Source organism: Anser cygnoides, chromosome 14 (genome assembly GCF_040182565.1).
Source record: "Anser cygnoides isolate HZ-2024a breed goose chromosome 14, Taihu_goose_T2T_genome, whole genome shotgun sequence".
In the NCBI taxonomy this organism is placed as follows: Eukaryota; Metazoa; Chordata; class Aves; order Anseriformes; family Anatidae; genus Anser; species Anser cygnoides.
Genome location: NC_089886.1, coordinates 6,025,869 through 6,035,058, shown reverse-complemented (window position 1 = coordinate 6,035,058; position 9,190 = coordinate 6,025,869). Strand labels below are relative to the sequence as shown.

General features: G+C 62.7%; 1 protein-coding gene across 2 annotated transcripts in view; it reads left to right on the top strand.

Moving 5' to 3' along the window:
- Positions 1-262: 262 nt before the first annotated feature.
- PDGFRB (platelet derived growth factor receptor beta) overlaps positions 263-9,190 on the top strand; it is a 28,549-nt gene continuing 19,621 nt past the window's right edge. Inside the window, exon 1 of one of the 2 annotated variants that reach the window (XM_048057114.2) lies at positions 263-531. The gene's annotated coding sequence lies outside the window, so the exon portion shown is untranslated. The remainder of the gene's footprint in view (positions 532-9,190) is intronic. The other variant, XM_013175967.3, reaches the window with a different exon arrangement.

The window sequence follows — 9,190 nt, the reverse complement described above, 5'->3', positions numbered from 1 at the left end:
TAATCGAAAGTTTGGCTCAGCAAAGGGTCCCGCAGAGGGTGGAGGGAGGAAGTCACAGGGACTCCGCTGGAGAGGGAGCCTCCCGCTCCTCCTCCTCCTCCTCCTCCTCCTCCTCCTCCTCCTCGCCAGGGCTCGTTTATTTATACACGCACACACACACGCGTGCACACCCCTCTGCCCTGGGCTTTTCTGCACACCGGGGACCGAAGCGGCCGAGCCCCCCCCGGGTGGGCTGGGGGCTGCGATGCGCTAAGGGAGCAGCCCCGGGGGCTTGGCCACAGCCCAGCCCTGGCACAGCTTTCCCTTCCCTTTCTATTTTCTTTCCTTTCCCTCCTCCCCCTACTTCGTTTCTTCCCTTCCCTCTCTTTCTCCTTTAAGTGGAAGAGCCCTGCCAGCTGGGGAAGGCTGGGAGGGCAGCGGGAGCCTCGGCAGGCAGCAGATAAAGGGCGCGGAGGAGGAGGGAAAGGAATTCGGGAACCAGCGCCCGTGGACACGCAGCACCAGCACTTCCCCAGTGGGACCCCACGCAAGGTAAGCCCTGGCGCTGGAGGTGATGTGGGGCACGGGCCCCAAGCAGCCTGAGGAGGGGCTTTGCTGCCCTGCTATAATTTTGGGGGCTGGCACCCCAAAATGTCCTGCCAGCCCCGGGGAGGTCAGGGTTCGGGGAGGGCAGCTGAGCGTGCTGGCATCCCGTGGGAAAAGCCATTCTTGGTGAGCCCCTGGGGACCCTGCGGCTATGACAGGACCCAGGGGACCTCTGCTTCTCCCTGGGGAGCCCCCAGTCCCTCCCCGCACCGTGCTGGGCTGGGGGCTGCCCTGGTGTCCCCTCCCAGCCCGGCGGCTGTCACGGGCTGTTCCCTGTCCCCAGCAAGGCGTCCCGCAGAGGCATCTGTCGCGGGATGCCCGCAGCCCCCAGGCTGCAGGGCCTGACTCTGCCCCATCCAGCGCCCCGCTGGTCTCATGGGGGGGCTGGGACAGGGCAGTGCCGGGGCAGGAGGCTCCCTGCTGATCTCCACCCGGGCGCAGGGTGGGTTTGCAGCGGGGGGACGGGGGTCCTGGCTGCGTGCGGCGGTGCTTGGGGCAGCGCTGAGGCTCGGGCTTCACCCCAGGGCTTTTGCTGACAGCTTTGAGGCAGAGCCAGCGTCAGAGCATCCAAACACAGCCGGGGGCATCGCCTCTTCAGTCCCTGCTCTGGGTGGCCCTCCTGCCCCCAGGGGCCTGGCACGGGGAGGGACATCTGCAAGCCCCGCTCAGCGCCCCAGCTGTCAGCTGGGTATGAACCCATGGGGCACGGATGTGGGCAACCGCTCTGCTGGCCCACGGGCTTCTGATGGATGTAGCTGGTCTGGAGCAAAGCTGTGCTGGAACTGGAGCTGGGGGACAGGGGTCTGTGTGTCCTGCAAGGCAGTGATAGTCACACCAGGACTTTTTGGGGGCGTTGTGGGAAGAGGACACCCTGCTCCTGCGCTCACCTGCCATATTGAAATACCCAACGGCTGTACACCATCTCGGGAGCTAACAGCCCAGCAGCCTGTGCTGTGGGAATGGACCCGGGGGCTACGCCGGACACAAAGCAGATTGCAGAGGGGGAAACCCGCAGTGCTTCCCGTGGGACGTGCTGGGAGGAGCGGGGCCGGCGGCGGAGCCAGCACGGAGTGGTGCCTGGGGATGCTCGTGGGGACGAAGGTTTGGGGAAGCACAGCGGGTGCTCGGGAACCCAGAAAAGGATGTGGAGGGCTGAAAGAGGAGGTGAAGGAGGAGGTGATGGGGTTGGCTGGTCGTTGGGTGTTGGGGTGGCAGCGTGAGGTCTTCGTGCACAGGGAAAGGCTGGTGCTTAGGGGGGGGGTGAGGGCAGGCTGCCGGTGAGCTGGGTGCCTTCAGCCCTGCGGGGTTCAGGGTCGGGGTGAGGGGGACGTGGGCACTGCCGCAGGCATGCTCTCCTTCAGAGTTGTATGGGTCTGTGACAGGGCTCCCACAGTGCTCAGTACAACTCCGTTACGAGGAGAACAGCATCGTGACGTTCTCCAGGGCTCGGGTGAGAAGAAGCTGTCTCAGTGAGCACGGAGGTCAGGAAAGGCTCTCCAGCAGCAGGCACCGTGCCGAAGCAGGGCGGTGTTTGGAGGGTCAGGCCCTGGCGCCCAGCATCTTCCCGGGATGCAGCAGCAAAGGGCAGGGAGCGGAGGGGCAGCAGTGGCCGAATCCCGTGGGACTGCAGCCGCCGGCGCCTTTGGCCCAGAGCTGGAGGGCGCTGGGGACCGCGGGCTGGATGCGTCCTGTCGCTGCAAGGGAGGACGGGGCTAGGCACTTCTTGGAGTTTGTTTGTTTGTGCTCTAACCGGGGAGAAGAAATCCCCTGGAGGGGAGTGTATAGACCGGGTATTGTTCCCTGAGAGGCTGGAACGGCTCCAGGAGGCTCCTTCCGCTCTGCCAGGCAGATTGGACGTAACGAGACTTGTTTCAGGGGTTGCCTAATTAGCCAAGCGCACCTCTGCCCTGCTCTGCCCTCCTCGGGGACGCCTCTTCCTGGAAGCGCTGCCCTTCCCCGGGCCAGGCGCAGTGGGACAGGGACGGGGACACGTGCCAGGGATGTGCAGAGGGACACTGGGACGGGACACGTGCGGAGCAAGGGGGTCCCACGGGTCTGTCCCCTTCCCTACCAGGGCACAGGGGATGCTGCCAGTGATATCCTGGCCCTCAAACCCTGGTTTCTTGCCGCCTTTCGGGCACAGGCTGCGGCACAACTTGCCCATATTTCACCCTTCCTCCACGCTACCACCGACCTGCAGGGCCAGAGGACCGTGGCGAGGAGAGCCCATGCGGGCAGGAGCTCGGGAAAGCTGCCACGGAGAGGCCGCTGCCAGCAAACAGGAGTCGTGCGGTGCGGGTGGTGCACGTCCTCCTGCATCCTCGGTGGGACTTGTCCTCCCCAGGGCACACCTGCAGGCTGCGGGGGCACGTCCTCATCCCTCCAGGTGTCCTCTGGCACCCACACGGGGCTTGATGAGAGTGGGGTTGGTGAGCAGGGAAGGTTTGGAGCGGGCTGGGATGTCAGCAGGGCGCTGCTAACTAGAGGGAGCAGGAGGTGCCCTCTCCGTCTAAGGACGGGGACTTCTCAGCACATCCCCAAGGCCCGTGCAGGGGACGAGGCTCTGGATGGAGCCAGGCGATGGGCAAGGCGCAGGGCCCCATCCTGCTCTGCCCTGCGCCTTCCCCCTCCTGGCCCGGCTGCCATGCAAAAGAGGCTGTGACTGAAATCTTAATGCTACCGAGACACAGCAATTGGCACCAATTAAATTGCTACATTCATGTTTGAATTGCTTTAACTGGCGAGACACACTGTCTTATTTATACAAAAAAATATGTTTGCTTGTGGGTTTGTCTGAACTGCGGCCAGCAGAAAATAAACCATTTCAAGCTCCGCTCTCTGGAAGCGCATTCCCCACTCGCACGCTGGAAGTCACCTCGGTTTCGGTGTTTGCCGAGCAAAGGGCTGCAGAACAGAAACCCCGCTCTCCTCAGGGCTGGGTGCTCCTGGCACCTCGAGAGGGTCCCTCCATGGCTGCCAAGTTTCCCTCTCCAGCCTGGGAGCGGTTTGGGAGAATATGGTCTGGTTCGGGAAGGTGAATTCTGGCAGGCGTAGGACTCAGTGACGATTTTAGAGCTGTGCTCGGGGAGGGCACGGGGTGCAGGCAGCTGCCAGCCTCCACGGGGCTTGGGGGGGGTGCTTGTAGAGCATCAGTGCAGAGAGAAGCTGGTTTTTTTCCCCGTGACGAGGGGAGAGGAACCTTCGGGGTTGTAAAGGAGCCTGCGTGCAGGGCAGGGCAGGGAGGACAGCAAGCAAGGCTCGTGCTGCTTGGCCAGAGCACGTAGGAAGAGGTTTTCCAGGAGGGAGGCGTTGCTTGTGTATCCCTCAGGGGATGTGCTTGGCTCTCTGCCCCCATCAGCCACCCCGGAGAGCCCTGTTGCTGCCCCCAGGTTGTTATAAGGACGTGGGGGTCAGGCCCCCGTTGGGGTGCAGTTGCCCCCCTGCTTGCAGCACGGCCACACCGCGGAGCTGGTGGCTTCATCCCCGGTTTGCAGCAAGGAGAGGGGACACGCGGAGCCGGGTATGGGACAGGGGGTGCCAGCGGCTGTCCTGGCACTGGGTGCCACCACCCCGCTCCTCCTGCCCACGGGTGGGCTTGGGGAGGAGGGTGTAGGATCAGCCCCCAGCACCTGCAGCAGCAAGTCTGGGTCAGGCTCCGTCCCCTCGCGTGCACCGCCGCCGTTTGCTCGCCGTGTCCCGCTCCCCGTCCCACTCCTCCCTGACCGCAGAGCTGGCGCATGGCTAATCCCGGCCACGAGAGCCTAAAGCCCCAGAACAAAGCGATTAAGCGCGGGTCCCTCGCAGGCAGCCGAGAAGAGAAGGGCCGATGCGTCCCCACGGATTACGTCCTCCTGCTCCGCGTCTCACGGACATTTTCCAGCAAGGATCAGGTTCGCTGGGACGTGGGGCTGGGGATGCAGCCACGCACCGGCTGCTCCTGGAGCTTTGCTGGGGGGCAGAGGAGAGGAAGATAGCTCCTTCTCTATTCTCGCCCCTTGATTAGTGGTTAATTAGAGCCATCCAGGACCTCTGGCCCCAGCCCTATTCCTGCTGCAGCAGCCACCCTCGCGCGGTGGCTGTGAGTGGTGATGGGGTGTCCAACAGGGTGCTGGGGGCTGTTTTCCTCCCCACAGCACTTGAGCAAAGGACTTTTCTTTAACTGCTGTGGGAAGGGAGTGAGGAAAGCCCTGGGGTGCCCTCATCCCTGCATCCCCCCAGCCCCTCTCTGCTCCGCTGCAGCTGGGAGAAGCTTTAGGTGAGAGGATGGGGACACCGAGGTCCCCGAGGGACCCCCAGCCAGGGGACAGAGGGGATGGATTGTTCTTGGAGGTGCTGCTGCCAGCCAGCCTCAGCTGGAGCTGCCTTTTCCTGGGGTCAGCAGCAAAGTGCTGCCAGGAGCTGTGTGGGTGCTGGCCCGTGGTTTGCGTGCCCTGCACCCACGCTCATTACTCACATTGCTCACAGGCTCGCGAGGCAGCGTGCTGCTGGCCCCCTGAAGGGTCTTTGCTGCCAGGAGTGATGAGGAGTTGGAGGATGACCACGGGCAGCCCCGCTGGGCTCTGCCGCATCCTTCAGAGCAGCCTGGTGGAGAAACGTGACAAAAAAGCACAAAACGCTCCCAAGGGGCCCATTCACACCCCCGGGGGGGGTCATTGCGCTGCAGGGGGTGAGATCCAGGGCTGAGCAGAGCCCCGTTGCCCAGGTCCAGCTCAAGCATCCCAAGCTGTGCGATGCCACAGCTCGGTCAGGGTGACCAAGGGGCAGGATGTGGCCAGGGCAAGGAGCAGGCAGCCAGGCACCTCCAGCCAGCACCCATCCCTCCTTCCCAGCCCCAGGTGAGCCCCAGCCCCCTTGTCCCCAACCCCCCCCAGGGTTTTCCCACAGCCTGGGCAGGGCTCGCAGGCTCCCGGGAGCAGCCCCGTACCCGGCCTTTCTTCCGCAAGTGGAAGCGATGGAGCATGCGCAGCCGAAAGGGCCACGAATACCAACACTCGGGGCTGGGGGATTATTTATAACGCTGGCCCCGCTCCAAACAGATGTTTCATTTTATTTTGAACTTGCGCTAAATAGGTCACTCATTTCCTCTGTCTCCCATGGGCTTAAACCAGAGGGGGAAAGCGGGGGGACCGGGGGTGAGAGCGCAGGGCTCGCCGTGCTCCCACGTCTCCCCGTGCCGGTTCCTCGCCGTGCGCACGGAGGGCTCGCGACGCAGTCGTATGGTGATGGAGGTTTGCTGGACCACCTGGATGGGGTGGGAAGGACGATGGCCCCAGATGAAATGGGGCTGCATGGGGTCGGTGCCCTGGCCTGAGCCCTTCTCAAGGCTCCTGACCCCACTGGTGCTGAGTCACGCCGCCAGGTCACCCCCTGCAGCCCCCACATGGCTTGGCAGCACGGTGCTGGCTTTTGGCTGTCCGACAGATGCTGTCAGAGCTGCCCAGGGCAGGGGAGGCTGCTGGGCTCACCCCTGCACGGCTCTCATCTGCAGCCTCACCACCACGTGTGTCTTCTCCAGGTGCCACCAGAGCTGGAGACCGGTGGCTGTCATTTTAATCCCTAATTCACAGCCAGCAGAGCCAGAAAAACTGCTCAGAGAGCTCAGGCGTTCACAACGTTCTCCGCAAGTGTGGCTGAGGGACAGGGTCTCCAAAATCCTCCTTGTAGATGAATGCAAGAAGCCCCCAAGCCCATGCACGGTGCAACAGGCACCCAGGTTTCTGAGCATCCCTTGGTCTCGCCAGCACATGGGTGAAGTGTCAGGACCCCTTTGGCACTGGCAGATGGCCGTGCAATGAGGTTTTGGCCCCAGGGATGGCCTGTGGGACCCCGGGGACTCCCCAGCCCCCCTGGTTTCAGCTTTCCAACCCCTGCGTTTTATCATCAGCTGTTTACGGGGCTGGCCGACAGGCTCCCCATGTGTGCACGCCGCCTAATTCCAGCCATGTGCTGGGAAAAAGAAAAAGGGCTCTGTGATGATAATCTGGCCTGTGAGTAAACGTGGTGTCATGGGAGCCGAGGGACCCCAGAGGAGAGATGTTGCAACTCTGGCCGGTCCCAGCCAAGGAAAAAAAAAAAAAAAAAAAAAAAAAAGCTTGGTTTTATTTAGATTAAAGGGTGGGAAAGAAGCAGTCGCTGAGGCAGGGGGGAGGGTGGCAGAGGGAAACAGGGCAAGCCGAGGAGTTCCAGTGCTGGACAAGCAAAGCTGGGCTCTCAGGAGCCGCCAGCCTTTGCCTGGGGAGCTCTTTGCCTTCCAAAATGAGGATGGGGCCCCCCAGGCCAGGAGGAGCCCCCGCAAGCCGGCTGTGCATGGCATTGATCATGGGATCCATGCGGAGCTTTCTTATTGCGCATGGGCACCCGTGATCTCACTTAATGACTCAGATGCGTTTAGACAAAGAAGAAACGAAGGATATTTGACTTCCCGCTAATTCACACCAGATGTCCTTCGCCTGCTTGGCAGGACCGTGGGGCCAGCGAGCGTGGTGGGAGTACCGGGAACTGCAGCCCGGCTGGAAATGGAAAACCAGAGGAAGAGCGAGGGCAGCGCGATTTGCAGAGAGGGGGCCACGCAGCCCCGTTTCCAGCAGGGAGCACATCCCCTTGCTGGTGATGGGCTGCAGGGGGCTGAGCCCCTCCGAGGAGCAGCGGGGCTGCCCTGCACCTCGTGGGCACCCAGAGCCTTCCCCTTCCCCACGCACAGCTTCTCAGGCTGGTTCCCAGCTCCCGCAGCTCTGGGGGTGCTCGCAGGGCCCCCCATACTGCTTCTCTGATTGTTTGGGGGAGAGGCGAGAAACGTGGTCGAGACATGTTAAGGTGGTGGGCAGAGATTCACGATGGTCTCCTTGGCATTGATGCCCACCGGTGTTGATCTCCCATGGTTTAAGGATGTTGTAGGGCTACAAACGGACCCGTCCCACATGGCGAGGACCTGGGGACGGGCAGTGCCACGCGATGCTCGTGCCAGCGGTGGCTGCTACACGCACTGAGATGCTCTGCTGGGGCACCACACACATCCTGGGGGCAGAGGGAAGGGGGCTTGGAGGCGCGGCAGGGCATGCTGAGTGATGTTCTTGCCTTGTTACCCCAGAACGTTCAAGATGGAGCCCACACAGCATATTTTGGGCATTAGCAAAGGCATATTTGCTTAGTAACAGCCTTGAACAAGTCATAGGCCTGGAGCAGGGAAAATGGGAATAAATCAGTAGGTTTGGTGAGGCGTGAGGGCCTTAGCAGGGTGCTGTGATGGGGAGGAGTGGCAGAGATGGCCGAAGGAATGGTCCTGCCTGGGCTGGGGGGGGGGACCTCCCCCAGCAGAAGCTGGATGCAGCACTTGTACTTCCTCACACCCAACACCCCAGGCCTCGCCCTGTCCGGCTGCAGAAACTCCAGGCCAAGTCCATCATCCCTTGGCCACGAGCAGGAGGGAAGGCAGAGGAGAAAGCCGAGCTCTCATCCCATTTTGGAGGCAGGGAAACTGGCACATGCTGCTGTGGAGAAGCCACGAAAATCATGAGACCAGCAATCATGAGACTTGAGCTCTGTGGCCATGGCCGTGCCGACTGACCGCTCCACTCCCACCCTCCAGCCCGTGTCCTGCTCCGTGGGAGCACGGCACCATCCGGGGAGCCCCATGCTGCGAAAGTGCGAGGCCAGAGGTGTGCAAATGTGCTTCCAGCGGGTGCTCCGGCAGCCCCTGTGGTGCTTGTCCCTGGGACACGTTCCTGTCCCCAGCACTGGGACCCCCAGCGCTGGCTCAGCCCCAGCCTCGCCCACAGCTCTGCCCCTCTCCAGGGGCTTGGTGCGGAGGAGGCGATTCCAGACGAGAGATAAGGGCAGACAGCAGGGCTTTATCTCCAGGCGGGGAAGGTGCCGGTGTCTGCGCCTTGTCTGGACTCCGGGAGCCCCTCGGTGCTGGGCGCAGCGCGGGGGCGAGCAGAGCCACGGGGCCGCATTGCCTGGGCAGCCCGTCCTGCCTCCAGCCACCCGACCGCCCTCCCCTCTCCAGCCAAATTCCTCTCTTAGAATAACAAACAGGCAGCTCGAGTGAAAACGGACGGCTTGCCCTCATGTCACAGTGCTGGAGAGGGGCAGAGGGAGGGTCTGTGCCTGCGCCTGGGGACCTCCGTGGGGAGGAGAGGACGGCGAGGGGATGGGGACCTCGGTGGCAGGTTGCCAGTGCCACCAGGGCTGTGCCAAGGGCCCGGGAGGTAGCGCTGGAGGTGTCCAGCAAGGGCCTTGCCCACGGCGTGTCCCATGGCTTGAAGACGGGCAGCTGATGGTCCTTGGGAAGGGTGTAGGAATCTGGGGGGCCCTGGGGGCTGTTTTCACCCATAGGGCTGGGAGGAGATGATCCGAGGCAGCTGAGCACCACGTAGGTGATGGTGTTTGGGCCCGTGGGTGCGATTACATCTGTGTGCCTGGTTTTGGCACCTCCTGCTTGTCCGGCACACATAGGGTGCGTCTTGTTGCTCCTGCTGAGCACAAAAGCTGAGGCTGAGGAGGGAAACAAGTGCTCTCGAGGCTGGCAGTGGTCGGGGTGCGTTTACCTCCCTTGTGAAATGCCTGTTTGCACACGTGTGAGCACAGGTCTGTGTGACACGGAGAG